Source organism: Staurois parvus, unplaced genomic scaffold (assembly GCF_062004578.1).
Source record: "Staurois parvus isolate SC_StPar_1 unplaced genomic scaffold, SC_StPar_1.0 ptg001133l, whole genome shotgun sequence".
Taxonomy (NCBI): Eukaryota; Metazoa; Chordata; class Amphibia; order Anura; family Ranidae; genus Staurois; species Staurois parvus.
This window is the reverse complement of record NW_028318929.1, coordinates 4101673-4123065: the sequence shown is the minus strand read 5'-3', so window position 1 is coordinate 4123065 and position 21393 is coordinate 4101673. Positions and strand designations below refer to the sequence as shown.

Below are 21393 nucleotides of genomic sequence, written 5' to 3'. Positions count from 1 at the left end.
CTTTTTTTCAACATTTTTGGACTTTTTCATTTATATAGCAAAAAAGAAATCCCAATGGTGAATAAATACCACCAAAAAAAAAGTTTTGTTTGTCTCAAAAAAATGCTAAAAAATTCATATGGGCACAGTGTTGCATGACCGTGCAATTTTCATTCAAAGTGTGACAGTGCTGAAAGCTGAACACAGGTTGGGGGTAAAAGTGTCCGGACTTGAAGTGGTTAAATGATGTGTAAATAGTCAGCACTATATAACTGCCAATAAAATAATAAACATTTCTATAAAGATGCTATATTTACCATTTTCTATCTGAACTATGCTTGCTTTTTTCTTTAATAAAATAGTTTAGTGATTTTATTTTATTTATTTAATAGCGATGGTATTTTCCTTGGTCTTCCAGAATTGAATATTTTGATTATACCCAATTGCTTCAATTGTGTCATCCTGTAATGGGTCCTGCAAGATAATGAATACAATGTATCATTTGTTTGCATTATAACCAAGCACTGGTGAACTATGTATTGAAAGGGGTTAATTATTACCCTCAGGTCACAGTATAGGACTACGGCAGTCTTTTCTTGTAGAGTCTTGTAGTGAGATGTTGTCTGCGATAAATAAATTATATTTTATGTGGGATGTACAGTACTTCCTCAAAATATCCAGCAGCCAAGAAGCCACCGGTGACTACATGGACATCAAATAAGGACCAAGAAAGGTTCGTTTGCTATATTATTAAATGTAATATATTGACATGTTTGCAGAATTGACCTCACCCATTATGTATCCCCTTTTCTTTATATTGTATATCTTGTACTTTTTTCTCCCCAAATTGCTTTTTAGATAGTTTTACTTGTTAACCACACACACTACAAACAACTAGCAGTTTAGTGAATGTGACCTCTTTATTATTGAATAGTTGAAGAAAGTGGGAAAATAGTGGTGGACCTGCAGGGTTATTGAAGAATTCTTTTAATAATTTGGCTTTTACTAACATTAACGATAACTACAGATGTAGCATTTTATATTGTATTTCAAATTGTACTTTAGACTGTGGGCTCAGCTAAAGTCAGGCAGGTTAGAAGTAGGCATGAGAATGTTAGTGCCAATCAGTTGCCCGGTGTGTAAGATTGTATTGCTTGAAGCGGAGCTCCACCCAAAAGGGGAAGTTCCACTTTAAGCCTTTGTCCCCCGCTCCCCATTAAGGACTGGCACCTTTGAGGAGCGGGTACCCGAATTTGACAGGTACCCGCTACCACTTCTGCTCCGATCACCTAGGCGATCGGAAGCAGAAGTTGTCCTCCCCCCTCCCTCCCCGTAGTCTTCTGGGACACATGACAGGTCCTACAAGACTACGGGGCCATTCACAAAGTGCAGTGCTTTTCGTGCATGTGCAGAGGGCACCCGGCTGTGAAGCTGCAAGCTGTCACAGCTGGGTGCCCACACTGAAGATGGTGGCGCCAGGGAGAGAAGACGGCCAGTGAAACCAGCTGTGGTGAGGACATCGCTGGACCGAGGGACAGGTAAGTAGCTGTATTTTAAGTCAGCAGCTACAGTTTTTGTAGCTGCTGACTTTTTTTTTTTTTTCAGCTGGAACTCCGCTTTTAGGTTAGTAGGTCATTGGGTTCTCAAGACTAAAATACTTGCATTGGTATGCAGTTAAAGTGACACTAAAGCTTTGTAAAAATAAATTTAAAAAATAAATAATAATAACAAACATGTCTAAACTGACCTGCTCTGTGCAGTGATTTTCCACAGAGTAGCCCCAATCCTCTTATTTTTCGCTCCCCGCTAGTGCTCCTGGCCCATTGAGCAGCACCCCCAGGAAAGTCACTTAGCCTGGGGATACCACTACGTGCTCGTCCCCGAGCCGCTGCTCTGTGCATCCACAAGACACAGAGCTGCAGCTCGGCCCAGCTCCCCCATCCTTTCTTCATTGGGTCACTGGATGTGATTGACAGCAGCGGGAACCAATGGGCTCTGACTCGCTGGCTGTGATTGACAGCAGTGGGAACCACTGGGCTCCCGCTGCTGTCTCAGCCAATGAGGAGGAACAGTCCCCAGACAACAGAGGTTGTCAAGAACATCACTTGATCGGATGTGGCTCAGGTAAGAATTAGGGGGGCTTGGGGGGGGCGGTTTTTCTACCTTCATGCATAGAATACATGAAGGTAAAAAAAAACCTTGTGTCTTTAGAACCATTTTAAGAGTTGATGAAGAAATACAGTAATATCTTTATAAAAGAGAATCATTCGTAATCAATAATACAATTATTTAACCACTTCCCGTCCGGCCCATGTACATAAATGGCCAGACGAGAGCAGTGCAGGAGCGGGTTGCTGTTTATAAATGATGCCCGTATTTATAGGCTGTGGCCGCTCCCTGGGAGCGCTCAGCACCGCGATCCGATGCCCGCTATGTCCTCCGGACACAGTGGAACACTGATCGCTGTATGGGACCTCTGTGTGAGGTGTCGATTCATGTGATCACTAATTGGCCAATCAGTGATCACATGAAGAGTAGTAAGCAAGATGTCGCGTCCTAACATCATTGCTTACTACTAGTGAAATCTGTGAATGATCACAGAGGTCACATGGTACAAGGCTATTCACAACAGCCTTGTACCATGTGACAAGCTGTGACCAATCACAGCTCTCACAGTATTTCTCAATGGCTGCAGGAATGCAGCCAGAGAGAAGGAGAAATGATTGCTTTTACAGCCTTTATGGGTGTAAAAGCATTCAGTGTAAAAAAGAAAAAAAAATCTTCATCACCCCCCACAAGTAGTACAGAGTCACTATGGTGACACTGTACTGCAAGGTGACAGTATGTTAAAAAAACAAACAAACATAAATAATAATATAAAAAACGAAAATGAAAATGTAAAAAATGTTTTTCAAAATTTATCATTTTTTGTTATAAACTAATTTGGGTTATTTTTTTTTACTAAAAAGATAACTGAACAAATGTTGGCCAAGATTTATGAAGAAAGATTATTTATTTGCAAAATTTTATAAGAAAAACACTTTTTTTCAAAATGTTTGGACTTTTTCATTTATATAGCAAAAAAAATAAAAATCCCAGTGGTGAATAAATACTACCAAAAAAAAGTTTTGTTTGTCTCAAAAAAATGCTAAAAAATTCATATGGGCACCGTGTTGCATGACCGTGCAATTTTCATTCAAAGTGTGACAGTGCTGAAAGCTGAAAATTGGACTGGACTGGAAGGGGGTGAAAGTGTTTGGACTTGACATGGCTAAATGATGTGTAAATAGTCAGCACTATATAACTGCCAATAAAATAATAAATATTTCTATAAAGATGCTATCTTTACCATTTTTTCATTTTCTATCTGAACTATGCTTGCTTTTTTCTTTATTAAAATAGTTCATTGATTTTATTTTATTTATTTAATGGTAATGGTATTTTCTTTGGTTTTCCAGAATTGAATATTTTTATTATACCCAATTGCTTCAATTGTGTCATCCTGTGATGGGTCCTGGAAGATAATGAATACAATGTATCATTTGTTTGCATTAGAACCAAGCACTGGTGAACTATGTATTGAAAGGGGTTAATTATTACCCTCAGGTCACAGTATAGGACTATGGCAGTCTTTTCTTGTAGAGTCTTGTAGTGAGATGTTGTCTGCGATAAATAAATTATTTTTTATGCGGGTTACAGTACTTCTTCAAAATATCCAGCAAGAAGCCGCCAGTGACTACATGGACACCGAATAAGGACCAAGAAAGGTTCGTTTGCTATACTATTAAATGTAATATATTGACATGTTTGCAGAATTGACCTGACCCATTGTGTATCCCTTTTTCTTTATATTGTATATTTTGTACTTTTTTCCCCCAAAATTACTTTTTAGGGAGTTTTACTTGTTAACCACACGCACTACAAACAACTAGCAATTTAGTGAATGTGACCTCTTTACATTGAAAAGCTGAAGAAAGAGGAAAAACAGCGCTGGACCTGCATTTTATTGAAGAATATATTGAAGAATTCTTTTAATAATTTGGCTTTTACTCATGTTAACGATAACTGCAGATATAGCATTTTATATTGTATTTCAAATTGTACTTTAGACTGTGCTCCACCCAAAAGGGGAAGTTCTGGTTTAAGCCTTTGTCCTCTGCTCACCATTAAGGATTGGCACCTTTGGGGAGCCGAATTTGACAGGTGCCCGCTCCCACTTCTGCTGCGATCACCTAGGCGATCGAAAGCGGAAGTTGTCCTCCCTCCCTCCCCTTAGTCTTCTGGGACACATGACAAGTCCCAGAAGAGTACGGGACCATTCACAAAGCTCAGCGTTTCTCACGCATGCGCAGTGCGCACCCAGTTGTGAAGCCGCAAGCTGTCACAGCCGGGTGCCCACACTGAAGATGCCGGAGCCAGGGAGAGAAGACAACTGGTGAAACCAGCAGTGGTGAGGACACAGCAGGACCGAGGGACAGGTAAGTGTCTGTATTTTAAAAGTCAGCAGCTACAGTTTTTGTAGCTGCTGACTTTTTTTTGTTTTTCAGCTGTAACTCCACTTTAAGGTTAGTAGGTCAGTGGGTTCTCAAGACTAAAATACTTGCATTGGTATGCAGTTAAAGTGACAATAAAGCTTTGTAAAAATAAATAAACAAAAATAATAAATAATAATAACAAACATGTCTATACTTACCTGCTCTGTGCAGTGATTTTGCACAGAGTAGCCCCGATCCTCTTCTTTTTGGCTCCCTGCTAGTCCTCCTGGCGCCTTGAGCAGCGCCCCCCAGGAAAGCCACTCAGCCTGGGGACACCACTACGTGCTTGTCCCCGAGCCGCTGCTCTCAGCATCCATAAGACACAGAACTGCAGCTCACCCCGCTCCCCATCCTCTTTTCATTGAGCCACTGGCTGTGATTGACAGTAGCGGGAACCAATGGGCTCCCGCTGTTGTCTCAGCCAATGAGGAGGAACAGTCCCCAGACAGCAGAGGCTGTCTAGAACAGGGGCAGACTGACAACTCATGGGGCCCCTGGGCAATAGGGGATCATGGGGCCCTTGTGTCCTTGCCCAAACTCAAAAACGCCTATGTAAAAGGTACCAGGGGCATCTCATGGGGTCCCCTACTGACCCCGGGCCCTTGGGCAGTGCCCGAGTTTCCAAATGGTCAGTCCGCCCCTGGTCTAGAACATCACTTGATCGGATGTGACTCAGGTAAGAATTAGGGGGGGCTGGTTTTTTACCTTTATGCATAGAATACATGAAAGTAAAAAAAAACCTTGTGTCTTTAGAACCATTTTAAGAGTTAATGAAGAAATACAGTAATATCTTTATAAAACAGAATAATTCGTAATCAATAATACAGTTATTTAACCACTTCCTGTCCGGCCCATGTACATAAGCAGCCGGACGGGAGCAGTGCAGGAGCGGGTTGCCGTTTATAAATTACGCCCACATTTACATTCTTTGCGCGCTCCCTGGGAGAGCGCAGCACCACGATCCGCTGCCCGCTGTGCCTGGAGGACACAGCAAAACACTGATCGCTGTACGGGACCTCTGTGTGAGGTCACGATTCATGCGATCACTGATTGGCCAATCAGTGATCACATGAATAGTAGTAAGCAAGATGTCACTTCTTAACATCATTGCTTACTACGTGTGAAATCTGGGAATGATCACAGAGGTCACATGGTACAAGGCTATTCACAACAGCCTTGTACCATGTGACAAGCTGTGACCAATCACAGCTCTAACAGTATTTCTCAATGGCTGCAGGAATGCAGTCAGAGAGAAGATGAAATGATTGCTTTTACAGCCTTTATAGGTGTAAAAGCAATTGGTGTAAAAAAAAAAAAAAGAAATCTTCATCACCCCCCCACAAGTAGTACAGAGTCACTATGGTGACACTGTACTGCAAGGTGACAGCATGTTAAAAAAACCAAACAAACATAAATAATAATATAAAAAAAGAAAATGAAAATGTAAAAAATGTTTTTCAAAATGTTTAATTTTTGGTTATAAACTAATTTGGGTTATTTTACTAAAAAGATTTTTTTTTACTAAAAAGATAACTGAATATATTTTGGGCAAGATTTATGAAGAAAGATTATTTATTTGCAAGACTTTATAAGAAAAATACTTTTTTTCAAAATTTGTGGACTTTTTCATTTATATAGCACAAAAAATAAAAATCCCAGTGGTGAATAAATACCACCAAAAAAAAGTTGTATCTGTCTAAAAAAATGCTAAAAAATGTATATGGGTACAGTGTTGCATGACCGCGCAATTGTCATTAAAAGTGTGATAGTGCTGAAAGCTGAATATTGGCCTGGACTGGAAGGGAGTGAAAGTGTCCGGACTTGAAGTGGTTAATTTATGATGTCAGGTATAGAAGACTTTATTGTGGCGTTCCACCCTACTTTTTCACTTCGGCCCCAGCTGTTGCTGATCGCTATGCCATCAGTGTTTGGATTTTGTTTTTTTCCTAAGCTTTAGTACCTTTTAGGGTTACTGAAGCACTGCACTTCCATCCTCCATCGGCAAGGCACGCCATATCCTCCCATCCGTTGGCTCCTGGTATATAACATTGATTGACAGGTTGCCATAACAACGGGGTGGGAACTTCCACCGATGCTGCCATTGCTGTGGCAACCTACAACTGATGGGGCTGCACTGAGCACGCAGTGCTTTGACGCGGGATCGGGAGGTGTATGTTGGGTTGCTGACTGCACTGTATTCTGGAAGAAACTCTAAGCGGGTTCCAGATGCCCAAACTCAAGATGGCAGCTTATAGGATCCAGAGGGTACAGTAAGTAACATTGAATTTACAAATAATAAAAATGATTTTATCCATCATATGCTAACTTGCATTGCATAAGCTGCGATTATCACAGAGGTGCTTTAAAAAAAAAAATAAAAGACTTTCACCCAGGATAACTTTTCAGCACTGTCACACTATGAATGACAATTGCGCAGTCATGCAACACTGTATCCAAATTACATCTTTAGCATTTTTTAGACAGATAGAGCTTTTTTTGGTGGTATTTAATCACCGCTGGGTTTTTTATTTTTCGCCAAACAAATGTAAGAAAATTTTGACCAAAAAAAGTATTTTTTTGTTTCTGTTAAAGTTTTGCTAAAAAGTAATTTTTCTCCTTCACTGATATGTGTGCTGATGAGGCTGCACTGATGGGCACTTGTAGACTGCACTGATGAGGAGGCACTGATAGGTGGCACAGATGGGCACTGATAGGCTGCACTGATGGGGCTGCACTGATGTTCACTTGTAGACTGCACTGATGAGGAGACACTGATAAGTGGCACAGATGGGCACTGATAGGCTGCGCTGATGGGCACTGATGGGGCTGCACTTATGGGCACGTGTAGACTGCACTGATGAGGAGACACTGATAAGTGGCACAGATGGGCACTGATAGGCTGCATTGATGGGCACTAATGGGGCTGCACTGATGGGCACTTGTAGACTGCACTGACGAGGAGACACTGATAGGTGGCACAGATGGGCACTGATAGGCTGCACTGATGTTCACTTGTAGACTGCACTGATGAGGAGACACTGATAAGTGGCACAGATGGGCACTGATAGGCTGCGCTGATGGGCACTGATGGGGCTGCACTTATGGGCACGTGTAGACTGCACTGATGAGGAGACACTGATAAGTGGCACAGATGGGCACTGATAGGCTGCATTGATGGGCACTAATGGGGCTGCACTGATGGGCACTTGTAGACTGCACTGACGAGGAGACACTGATAGGTGGCACAGATGGGCACTGATAGGCTGCACTGATGGGGCTGCACTGATGTTCACTTGTAGACTGCACTGATGAGGATACACTGATAAGTGGCACAGATGGGCACTGATAGGCTGCACTGATGGGCACTGATGGGGCTGCACTGATGGGCACTTGTAGACTGCATTGACGAGGAGACACTGATAGGTGGCACAGATGGGCACTGATAGGCTGCACTGATGTTCACTTGTATACTGCACTGATAAGTGGCACAGATGGGCACTGATAGGCTGCACTGATGGGCACTTGTAGACTGCACTGATGAGGAGGCACTGATAGGTGGCACAGATGGGCACTGATATGCTGCACTGATGTTCATTTGTAGACTGCACTGATGAGGAGGCACTGATAAGTGGCACAGATGGGCACTGATAGGCTGCACTGATGGGCACTTGTAGACTGCACTGATGAGGAGGCACTGATAGGTGGCACCGATGGGCACTGATAGGCTGCACTGATGAGCACTGATGGGGCTGCACCGATGATCAGCACCCTGCTTATCACTGTAAATGTCCCCTGTCAGAATTGCCAGTTACCGGCAAGTTTGTTTGCATGTGATCAGCTGTGATTGGTCACAGCTGATCACATGGTAAAGGGCCACAGTGATTGGCCCTTTACCACGATCTGTGATCAGTTGTGCCTGAAGGACACAGCAATCACAGAGTGTACCAGATGAGCACCACAGGGGGCACATGGGGGGCCTGGTTCTGGGAGGACGTCCAAGGAAGCCCTCCCAGAACTGGACGACCGTGCTGTAGCCGCCTTATGGCTATAGCACGGTCAGGAACTAGCTAAGGTCAGTAGGTTCTCAAGGCTAAAATACTTGCGTTGGTATTGCGTTGGTATTGCGCTGGTATGTAGTTAAGAGCTGATGAAGAAATACATTAATATCCTTTTAAAAGATGGATAGAAAAACTGGTCACATAAGAAAGCCGCTTCAGCGTTGTCACCTTTGACCTGTGAAGTCATGTTTCAGAACAAGAATAGCATATTACATGTGTGCATGTCAATCAAAGCCCATATCTGACTCTGAGTTTAGTTCCTTCTCTTGTCAAGAAAATAGCTGTAGTAAAGAGTATGAGGCTCCATGCACACTGGGAGATGAAAAAAAAACACTGTAAAATGCTGGATAAAACAAACGCTAATATTAGCCCTTTTTTGGCATTTTTCTGTTTTTGTGTCAGCATTTAGCTGGTTGTTAACCACTTCCAGTCCGGACACTTTCACCCCCTTCCTGTCCAGGCCAGTTTTCAGCTTTCAGTGCTATCACACTTTGAATGACAATTGCACGGTCATGCAATACTGTACCCATAAGAAATTGTTTTTATTTTTTTGAGACAGATAAAACTTTATTTTGTTGGTATTTATTCACCACTGGGATTTTTATTTTCTTGCTATATAAATGAAAAAGTCCAAACATTTTGAAAAAAAGTGTTTTTCTTATAAAATTTTGCAAAAAAATAATCTTTCTTCATAAATATTGGCCAAAATGTATTCATCTATCTTTTTAGTAAAGAAAAAAAACAAATTAGTTTATAACCAACAATTATAATTTTTCAAAAAACATTTTTTACATTTTCATTTTATTTTTTTAAATTATTATTTATGTTTTTGTTTTTTTTTGTTTTTAACATACTGTCACCCTAGCAGTACAGTGTCACTATAGGGACACTGTACTACTTGTGGGGAGTGATGAAGATTTTTTTTTTTTTTTACACTGATTGCTTTTACATCCTTAAAGGCTGTAAAAGCAATCATTTCATCTTCTCTCTGACTGCATTCCTGCAGCCATTGAGAAATACTGTTAGAGCTGTGATTGGTCACAGCTTGTCACATGGTACAAGGCTGTTGTGAATAGCCTTGTACCATGTGACCTCTGTGATCATTCCCAGATTTCACATGTAGTAAGCAATGATGTTAGGAAGTGACATCTTGTTTACTTCTGTTCATGTGATCACTGATTGGCCAATCAGTGATCACATGAATCGGGACCTCACACAGAGGTCCTGTACAGTGATCTGTGTTCCGCTGTGTCCAGAACACAGATCGTGGTGCCGTGTACTCCCAGGGAGCGCGCACAGACAATGGATGCGGGGGGACGTTTAGAAACATCCACCCTCATTGGCAGTGCTCCCGTCCGGCCCATGTCAACAAACGGCCGGACGGGTGCACTGCCAATGCAGATTAAGGAGCGGGCCAAAAAGCAGGTCGCTCATGTCCTTAACAACTGATGACACATCAGGTGTCAGCGGGGTTCCACACTGACAGCTGAATGTAAACAAAACAATTGCAGGCAATTATAATTATAGAAAAAAAACTTAGAGGAGAATTTAGAGGGGAACCCCATGCCAAAAGTACAAAAAAATGGCATGGGGGTGTCCCCCCCCCAAAATCAAGATCCTTATCCAAGCTGGTAGGCCAGAAAAGGGGGGGATGAGTGAGCGCCCCCATCCTGAACCATATAAGGCCATATGCCCTCAACATGGAGGGGTGCTTTGGGGTAGGGGGCTCCCCCCAAGCACCTTGTCCTTGTGTTGATTGGAGTAAGGGCCTTTTTCCCACAACCTTGGATGGTGGGGGTCTGCAAGTGGAGGGCTTATTTGGATCTGGAAGCCTCTTTTAACAAGGGGCCCCCATATCCTGGCTTTCCCCATGTGAATGAGTATGGGGTAACCCCTACAGTGTACCCCTACTTATTCTCAAAAAAAAGTGTCAAAGGGTTTTACATTCCGCCATTGTAGGGACCATCGCTAAATGCACCGTATCACCCAGTGGAGGACTAGTGTACTATCCAACCTTTGCTTCCTAAAATTTGGGGGAGAGGGGAAGCTGATTGTACTGATGGATGGTTTGGTCTAGGAGAAGGTTGCTACCCCCAATTCTCTCTGTTCCCCCCCTCCTTACTCCTACCCTTCCCCTTCATATCCCCCCCACTTCCCTCCCCCTTCCTTTTTTTTTCCCAACTGGGTGACTCTCACAGAGGCCTCCTCAACACTTGCTTGCCTACCTTGCTCACCTTGCTCATGGCAGACTGAAGGGGGAAGATTTTTCGGACGGCATTAAACTCCGCCAATATTCTTGTCATGTATGGGTAATTTTGTCTGCAGATTTTCGGGTTTTTTTTGTCTTTTTGATTATCGGTCCTGCTGGTAAATTTTATAAAAACTACCGAATTTCATCCCATTGATGGTAATATTCCCCGAATTTCTAAACGACAAATTAATGCACATGTGTGATGACCTGGAAGTTTCTCAAGGAAGGAAATTTCTTTTCTGGGAGAACGTTCAAAAGTTTTAGTATGTAAACAGAACATCATGCAGTATTTCTGTGTTGTAACCTTTGTGTTTGATGTACAGAAATACCATGCATCCACTATGCTTATTGGGTTGTGCTTAATTAGCCCATAATTAAAAGAATGTATAGCACAATTAACACCTATAACACTTTATGTATATATATATATATATATATATATATATATTTAAAAAATAACAGCAATATACTTTTAAAGCAGAAAAGCTTTATTGACACATGTAGGTAGACAGTATCAAAAGCATTATTTTTTATTCATTATAAAAATTATAAAAAATATAACAGTTTTTTTACCATAAAAAATTGTTCACTGTACATTGCGTACATATATGACAATACAAGTATTGTTAATTGTTCCAATCTTCAGTAAAGAAGTCATAATATACAACATGCACAATGTGTGCAATCACATTGTAGTCTTGAAGGAATAAAGTAGTCATAGTAAAGGAGACATTCTTTGCCAAAACCTACATTGACAATGCAGTAATCATTTGTCCAAACCATCTGACAGATATCTTTTTTTGTTTTTTTTTCCTCCTCCAGTGCTAACACACCTAGCATTATACGGGCCAGTTTTTGTTTGCGGTTCATTTTGGGCATTTTCATAAAATAAATGGAGAAAATTTGTAGGGACGACACGTTACTGACGTCTTGACGGCGGATTATGAAAAGAGGGAGGGAAAAAAGGTCACCAAACGATATCATTTCCGGCAAAAATACGACAGCATTTCCGCCCAAAAAACGACATCATTTCCACCCAATAAACGACATCATTTCCTGTAGAGGTAACAATTACAAATAATTTATCCGTCGATTTTCGTTGTAATTGGTGGTCTAATTGGCTCTATGACCAACCGATTTTTCGTTTATCGGAAGAAAAATCGAGAGATTATTTCCAAATCTATGGCCTGCATTACTCTCTGCTACAAGGCTGCTAACTTACACATGTCCCGGATATGAGTCGGAGGGGTTGCCGTCTACTTGGACCCTCCCCCTCACTCCCGCCCCCTTTTTTTTTCTTTTTGTTGTGTAGTTTTATGAAATGTATATGTTTAACGATATAGCTTGTTTTCATTTCTGACATCTTTTATTGCTGTAGTCTGATGACTGCTCTGTATTTTTATGTAGCTGGAACACTTTGTATCAATTAGCAAATATCTATGTGACTTGCGAGCCAGTCTATATCCACCCAATATTAACCTCTCAAAATCAAGAAACTGGACACTAACTGTCCCAAATATAAATAGGATCGCAAACACTAAACACAACACTACCTCTGTGTCAAAAAAGTCAATAATACATGATGTGTTGCGCTCCCAGTGAAAATATCTTTGATATATATATCTAATTACCCCTGGTGTACAAATATATTCTCAGGTGGTAAACCAAAAACATGAAAAATCAAAAGGTTATTTGAGAAAAAATAAACCACTAATATATATGTAAATGTGGAGATATTAACCCCAAAACCAATAAATGGTGAATTAAAACATATGAAAAATGAATATACATCATAAATAGTGAATATACAAAAAAATTATTTTATATACTGCCAAATAATTGTGATATAAATGTCCTTTAAATTCAGTGACTTTGTGCTTGATTAAATCTTGATTTGGTGACTTTTTGTGAATCTGTGACTTTCTTTGAATCCTTAATTGGTGAAGATGTATGCTCACCTCCTTGTTAGCCTGCAATTAGGCTATACACACTTGTGGTTCACCTCCTATGGAACCTGCTTGGATGGAATTCCTCCCTTACGGATGGTAAGAACGTGGATATGCGTTATCCTCAATTAGCCCATGTGCGTTTTTCCATATGTGGGGACAAATTGCCAGACATCGTGTTTTATCCTTATAAAAAGGTTTCTCCTTTATTACTTTCCAACAGGTACACTCACATATATGATATGCGGTATAGGATAAGTTGCTCAGCTCTAATAATCCGCCAGCCGTCCGGCCATGCACCTGCCGTCTGTCTGATACTCCGGCTCTCTCCGAGTGACACCGCAGCCCCACCCCTACGCGTTACGCCACTGGTCACGTGGCTTCATCAGGGGGTTGTGATAGGTTAGTCACTCTTCCATTGCCGGATTAAATAGCCCAGCCACGCCATTTTGTTGACTATCCAACGGAGGCGGCCATGTTTTTGGGGGCACTTTGTACAGCGATATTAATGCCAATTGTTACATTTGTATCCTTACTACTATGTCGACCCGGAGAGATAACTAGTGACATGACTCCACGGCTAAGCGGTACGCAAATCAATCATTAATATACAACAATATATCAATCCAATACCTCAACAAATAACAAATATAATAATACATATGGATGTATGTATGATTACACACACCCAAGGATGGACAATTTTATATTTTTAACAATAAAAATAAATATATATATATATATATATATATATATATATATACACACACAGAATACTGTGCATATATAAATGAAAATTAAAATATAATAAAATAGGAGAATGTACAGAATACTTCAATCAAATATTCTAAATGTATATCTCCTATATATCATGACTAGAATCTGCCATTCATATAATCAAAACAATACGAATGGAAAATACATAAAAATTAAAAAATTAAAAAATATTAAAATAAAATAATGCATGAATGATACACAATGTACCCCCTAAATCTAATATCCCGCATAGGTGTGTGGGCGCGAATTATACCTCCAACCATAAGACTTATATTGAATATAGATAGGGAAACCAACATGTATATATATCTGTGTGGCAAACGAGAGAGAAAAACCAAATAATGGTATCTCTCCCTATTCATCACACAGATACATACACTGTATATGGTGCTGGACCAGGAACCCTATATGATTAAAATCATATTTTGCTAAATGCTACACATCACTAATGAAGCATGATAAATCGAATTCCTTATTTAACCCACCTGGTGCTAAACTCCCCAACTCATAAATCCAGAAAGACTTTTTTTTACTAATTTCTCGCACCAAGTTATCTCCCCTCCAATGTGGATTGTGTTTGGTAATACCCCAAAATTCTACTTTCTCAGGATCTTGGTTATGGTGCATTTTGAAATGTACTGATAGATGATGATATTTATAGCCTATACTAATGTTATGTATGTGTTCTTTCACACGTTCTTTAAGACATCTTTTTGTGCGTCCTATGTATAAATAATTACATGGACATTTCAGGGCGTATACTACACCCTTACTTTCACATGTGATAAATTGATCGATCTCATATTGTTTCCCATTTTTGGGGTTAATAAATGATTGTCTACATCTTGGATTTCCATGCGTTCTTTTACAACTATAGCATCGACCGCATCTATAAAACCCTATCTCATTAAAGAAACTTAGGGTACTAATAGATTTTCGGGGAGGTTCCAATACGTTTTTAACTACTCGGTCTCGAACATTAGATGCCCTTTTATAAATGAACCGGGGTTTATCTTTAATAATAGGTTTAAGAATCTTGTCTAATTTCAGTATATTCCAATGCTTAGATATAATGTTCTGTATATCTCTATGTTGTTTATTATAAGGTAATATTATCGATATATCCTGTTCATCTACTTTTTGTTGTACTTTCTTTTCTAATAATGTTGATCTATCTATAACTTCTATTCTCATACTTTCTTCTACTATAGTTTCTCTCTTATACCCTTTATCCACAAACCTTTGGGTCAATAGTTTACTCTGCTCTCTGTAGTCATCTAAATTGGTACAATTGCGTCGCAATCTTAAGAACTGTCCTCTAGGGACATTCTTAATCCATGGCCTGTGATGACAACTACTTACAGGAATATATGAGTTACGATCTGTTTTCTTAAAATAATTAGTTGTTATTAGACCATCCCCTGTATTTCTAAGATTAAGGTCTAGAAAATTAATCTCTTTCTTATCAATATTCCAGCTTAATGTGATGTTTTTAGTATTCTGATTCAAATTCTGGTAATACTCAATCAATGATGGAACATCCCCTCTCCATAATAGTATAATATCGTCAATAAATCGACCATATTGAACTATATTACTGAAAATTAAATTTGAAAAAGTATTTTATACAAAATCCGATTAAAACTAGTAGCCAGAATATCAGCAACACACTACATAGTACGTTAAAAAATAAATCTACATTCAATCCAAAAAATCAAGATAATATATATATTAATAGTTTTAAAAAATTAGTAATGGAAGATATAGAGACACTACAGATCAAAACGTTCAAAGGAGAATCTGACATCAACAAAGGCATCAAGTCCTTGAAAGATAGAGACAATATAGTGATAAGACCGGCTGATAAGGGGGGAGGAATAGTAATATTATCAAAAGATTCATATGAAACATCTATGAGTAAAATGTTAGAAGATACAGAAACATATTGCAAACTGACTAGTAATCCCACAAAGTTATATAAAAAGGAGTTAAATAAAATAATAGATTATGGAAAGAGAAAAGATATTTTGGATGAGAAAGAAGCAAAATATCTGGTGCCATCAGTGAGTAAAATACCAATTATCTACTCTATACCAAAAATACATAAGGACATAAAGGATCCTCCCATGAGACCAATAGTCAATGGAATAGACGGATTAACATCTAGGATGGGTCAGTACATAGACCAATTCCTCCAACCCCTGGTAGAAAAAACCAAAGCACATATTAAAGATACCACACATGTTATTAATACTATACAAACGATTGAGGTAAATAGCGATTTGATTCTTAGTACAGCGGACGTCTCCTCGTTATATACCATCATAGACCACACAGGAGCGCTAGATGCAGCATTATGGGCTTTAAATAAATACTCCTCCCTTTGTAAAAAACAAGTCAAATTTTTGATTAAATGCATACAATTCTCTCTAAAACACAATTATTTCTGGTATAAAGGAGAGTATTATTTACAAGTAAGGGGTGTGGCGATGGGTGCCCGTTTTGCACCTAGCATCGCCAACCTATATATGGCAAAATGGGAGGAGGAAGTCATATTCAATGATATCAGCAGTAATATAGTTCAATATGGTCGATTTATTGACGATATTATACTATTATGGAGAGGGGATGTTCCATCATTGATTGAGTATTACCAGAATTTGAATCAGAATACTAAAAACATCACATTAAGCTGGAATATTGGTAAGAAAGAGATTAATTTTCTAGACCTTAATCTTAGAAATACAGGGGATGGTCTAATAACAACTAATTATTTTAAGAAAACAGATCGTAACTCATATATTCCTGTAAGTAGTTGTCATCACAGGCCATGGATTAAGAATGTCCCTAGAGGACAGTTCTTAAGATTGCGACGCAATTGTACCAATTTAGATGACTACAGAGAGCAGAGTAAACTATTGACCCAAAGGTTTGTGGATAAAGGGTATAAGAGAGAAACTATAGTAGAAGAAAGTATGAGAATAGAAGTTATAGATAGATCAACATTATTAGAAAAGAAAGTACAACAAAAAGTAGATGAACAGGATATATCGATAATATTACCTTATAATAAACAACATAGAGATATACAGAACATTATATCTAAGCATTGGAACATACTGAAATTAGACAAGATTCTTAAACCTATTATTAAAGATAAACCCCGGTTCATTTATAAAAGGGCATCTAATGTTCGAGACCGAGTAGTTAAAAACGTATTGGAACCTCCCCGAAAATCTATTAGTACCCTAAGTTTCTTTAATGAGATAGGGTTTTATAGATGCGGTCGATGCTATAGTTGTAAAAGAACGCATGGAAATCCAAGATGTAGACAATCATTTATTAACCCCAAAAATGGGAAACAATATGAGATCGATCAATTTATCACATGTGAAAGTAAGGGTGTAGTATACGCCCTGAAATGTCCATGTAATTATTTATACATAGGACGCACAAAAAGATGTCTTAAAGAACGTGTGAAAGAACACATACATAACATTAGTATAGGCTATAAATATCATCATCTATCAGTACATTTCAAAATGCACCATAACCAAGATCCTGAGAAAGTAGAATTTTGGGGTATTACCAAACACAATCCACATTGGAGGGGAGATAACTTGGTGCGAGAAATTAGTAAAAAAGAGTCTCTGGATTTATGAGTTGGGGAGTTTAGCACCAGGTGGGTTAAATAAGGAATTCGATTTATCATGCTTCATTAGTGATGTGTAGCATTTAGCAAAATATGATTTTAATCATATAGGGTTCCTGGTCCAGCACCATATACAGTGTATGTATCTGTGTGATGAATAGGGAGAGATACCATTATTTGGTTTTTCTCTCTCGTTTGCCACACAGATATATATACATGTTGGTTTCCCTATCTATATTCAATATAAGTCTTATGGTTGGAGGTATAATTCGCGCCCACACACCTATGCGGGATATTAGATTTAGGGGGTACATTGTGTATCATTCATGCATTATTTTATTTTAATATTTTTTAATTTTTTAATTTTTATGTATTTTCCATTCGTATTGTTTTGATTATATGAATGGCAGATTCTAGTCATGATATATAGGAGATATACATTTAGAATATTTGATTGAAGTATTCTGTACATTCTCCTATTTTATTATATTTTAATTTTCATTTATATATGCACAGTATTCTGTGTATATATATATATATGTATGTATATATATATATTTTTATTGTTAAAAATATAAAATTGTCCATCCTTGGGTGTGTGTAATCATACATACATCCATATGTATTATTATATTTGTTATTTGTTGAGGTATTGGATTGATATATTGTTGTATATTAATGATTGATTTGCGTACCGCTTAGCCGTGGAGTCATGTCACTAATTATCTCTCCGGGTCGACATAGTAGTAAGGATACAAATGTAACAATTGGCATTAATATCGCTGTACAAAGTGCCCCCAAAAACATGGCCGCCTCCGTTGGATAGTCAACAAAATGGCGCGGCTGGGCTATTTAATCCGGCAATGGAAGAGTGACTAACCTATCACAACCCCCTGATGAAGCCACGTGACCAGTGGCGTAACGCGTAGGGGTGGGGCTGCGGTGTCACTCGGAGAGAGCCGGAGTATCAGACAGACGGCAGGTGCATGGCCGGACGGCTGGCGGATTATTAGAGCTGAGCAACTTATCCTATACCGCATATCATATATGTGAGTGTACCTGTTGGAAAGTAATAAAGGAGAAACCTTTTTATAAGGATAAAACACGATGTCTGGCAATTTGTCCCCACATATGGAAAAACGCACATGGGCTAATTGAGGATAACGCATATCCACGTTCTTACCATCCGTAAGGGAGGAATTCCATCCAAGCAGGTTCCATAGGAGGTGAACCACAAGTGTGTATAGCCTAATTGCAGGCTAACAAGGAGGTGAGCATACATCTTCACCAATTAAGGATTCAAAGAAAGTCACAGATTCACAAAAAGTCACCAAATCAAGATTTAATCAAGCACAAAGTCACTGAATTTAAAGGACATTTATATCACAATTATTTGGCAGTATATAAAATAATTTTTTTGTATATTCACTATTTATGATGTATATTCATTTTCATATGTTTTAATTCACCATTTATTGGTTTTGGGGTTAATATCTCCACATTTACATATATATTAGTGGTTTATTTTTTCTCAAATAACCTTTTGATTTTTCATGTTTTTGGTTTACCACCTGAGAATATATTTGTACACCAGGGGTAATTAGATATATATATCAAAGATATTTTCACTGGGAGCGCAACACATCATGTATTATTGGAACACTTTGTATGTTAAATCATTTTTTTCACCAATAAAAATTTACTATGGAAAAAAAAAAAAGTGTCAAAAATAAATAAAAACACAGAGATAAAACAAAAAAAATGTCCTTCCAAAGTAAATACAGCATCAATCACAATGGAGGCCACTACCGATGACCCAAAATTTTGAAAAAATAAAAAAGAGGTCAGTACCCATTACTGGCTCCCTCCACCGCCTCTCGCAGTAAAATAAACTAAGGGGCAGAGCCACCCAATGATGTAGCCAGGTGACCCTGCCCTCTTGTAACGTCATCGACTGGGGTATGCTGTGTGCATGGACACATAGGATAACACGGCTGCTAGGGGCAGAATAAAATTGCTCATAAGGAGGTGCTAGGAGCTTAAAAATAAGCTAACGTGCATGGAGCCTTAATATTTGCCATACAAGGTTTTGAGTTTCAAGAATTACAACATCTACGGGCAGCACATTGGCTATATGGTTAGCCCTTCCGCCTGGCGGTACTAGGGTTGTTGGTTCAAATCCCAACCACGGCACCACCTGCCTGGAGTTTGCATGTTCTCCCTGTGCCTGCGTGGGTTTCCTCCGAGTACTCTGGTTCCTCCCACACTTCAAAGACATGCTGGTAGGTTAATTGGCTCCTGCCTAAATTGGCCCTAGTATGTATATGTATGAATGTAAGTTAGGGACCTTAGATTGTACACCCCTTGAGGGTTAGGGGCTGATGTGAATGTACAACATATATGTAAAGCGCTGTATAAATTGACGGCGCTATATAAGTACCTGAAATAAATAAATCTCCATGTAACTTAAAAGACATCTTACGCCTGGGTTCACACTTCTGCGGTGCGGCATGTCACATGAACTGCATCGCATTCCTGTGTAAATCACATACGAATTCTGTGCGGTGCAATTTGAGCCATACAGTTTGTATGGCTCAAATCGTACCACATCCACACCATAAAGATGCAGGACCCTTTTTTTGGTCCGCACTAGAATCGGATCAATGGGTATTCACACCTTTTCATTGCACCTTGTTTTGTGAACTGATTTCCAGGTGTTGTTAACTTAACATGCAGACCCTCAGTGATTCGCATGAACGGGGTGCGATTTCTGTGTGAATTCCACACCGCATCAGTGTGAACCCGAGCTCAGAGAGGACGAATGATCCATTCATACTCTACAGACACACATTAGGAAGAATGAAGACACTATTCACATACTCTACTCTGACATATTTAGACAGGTGCATTCTCTTTGAGGCCTAACATCACGTCATTTTCTCCTTCTCGGACTCACGCTACATTGAGAGGACAAGAAGCACATGTCAGGACAGCCATGCTACTCTAAGGCCGGCCATACATGGGTCAAAAATTTACTGATTTTTTGGGTCCTCCCCTTTTCGGTGATAGGGCAGGTTGGAAAATTTGTGAAAAACTACCAATTTTCGACTCAATGATGGTCAAATCGTACGATTGTTTTTCTGAAAAGAATATGCGCATGAGCCGTGACCTGGAAGGAACAGAAGTTTTGTCTATATGGGGTGAACTTTATGACTTGATCGGCCGATTTTCAAAATCATTGATGGCACCATCGGATTACCGAGCGAACAACATTTTGAATTTTCGGACGAAAAATCGTTCGAATTTCAAACCATGTATGGCCTGCATAAGCTTGACACATCTTTATAACTTATAACTGTTTTTTATTTTGTATTGTATTTTTTGTTTTATTTACACTGAGCCAATATTTATTTTACCTTTTGTATTCATTTCATTTTTATGCCATTGTGTGACAATAAAATCACATTTTGTTTTTAAGTCATCCTGGCGTTTGAACAAATCATCCAGAATCGCCTAAAGACACTAATAATATAAGTGTCGCACAATTTTACAGTTATCTCACCAATATTGCTACTTACGTATTATTCACAGGTCACACTGCTGCGATTTAAAATCTAGCGATTCATGTGCAATTTCAGCTCATTTTCAGGTGCGATTTCTGAAGACTTTATTGCTACTTGTAAAGATTTTTAATGATTTCTTGCAATTTCCATTATATTCTATGTATGTGAAATCGCAACAAAACTGCAGAAATATTAATGCTAAGAACTACTTTAGAAATCGCGCTGCAGCAAATCGCACATGTTAAGACACTGACATTCATATTCATTAAATGTCATTTCAAATTCGCAAATCGGACCAGTAAGACCAGGCACTTAGGCCCGCTTCACACTGATGCAGAAAACGCAGAGGAATCATTGCGTTTCCGGCATCTCATTTGCACTGTGTTTTTGCGATCTGTTGCGGGTGTCAGCTAAGGCCCAGTTAACACTGTCACATTGCATGTGATTCATACAGAAATCACTCCACATTCCTGTGCAAATCACATGCGATTCTGAGCAGTGCGATTTTGTAATTTTGCGATTTCCCATTATTTTGTAAACTGCACTGCATCTGCATGAAAAAGGTGCAGGCACCTTTTTCTTGCCACAACGGAATCAGATTATATGGGTGTTAATACACATGTGATCTAATC

At 39.1% G+C, this 21393-nt stretch overlaps 1 protein-coding gene across 2 annotated transcripts in view; it reads left to right on the top strand.

Annotated features, from left to right (window-relative positions):
- The first annotated feature begins 583 nt into the window (after positions 1 to 583).
- LOC149439365 (N-acetyllactosaminide alpha-1,3-galactosyltransferase-like) overlaps positions 584 to 21393 on the top strand; it is a 104728-nt gene continuing 83918 nt past the window's right edge. The window contains exons 1-2 of one of the 2 annotated variants that reach the window (XM_089659149.1): positions 584 to 712; positions 3679 to 3746. The gene's annotated coding sequence lies outside the window, so the exon portion shown is untranslated. Of the gene's footprint in view, positions 713 to 3608; positions 3747 to 21393 lie in introns of those variants that run through there. The other variant, XM_089659150.1, reaches the window with a different exon arrangement.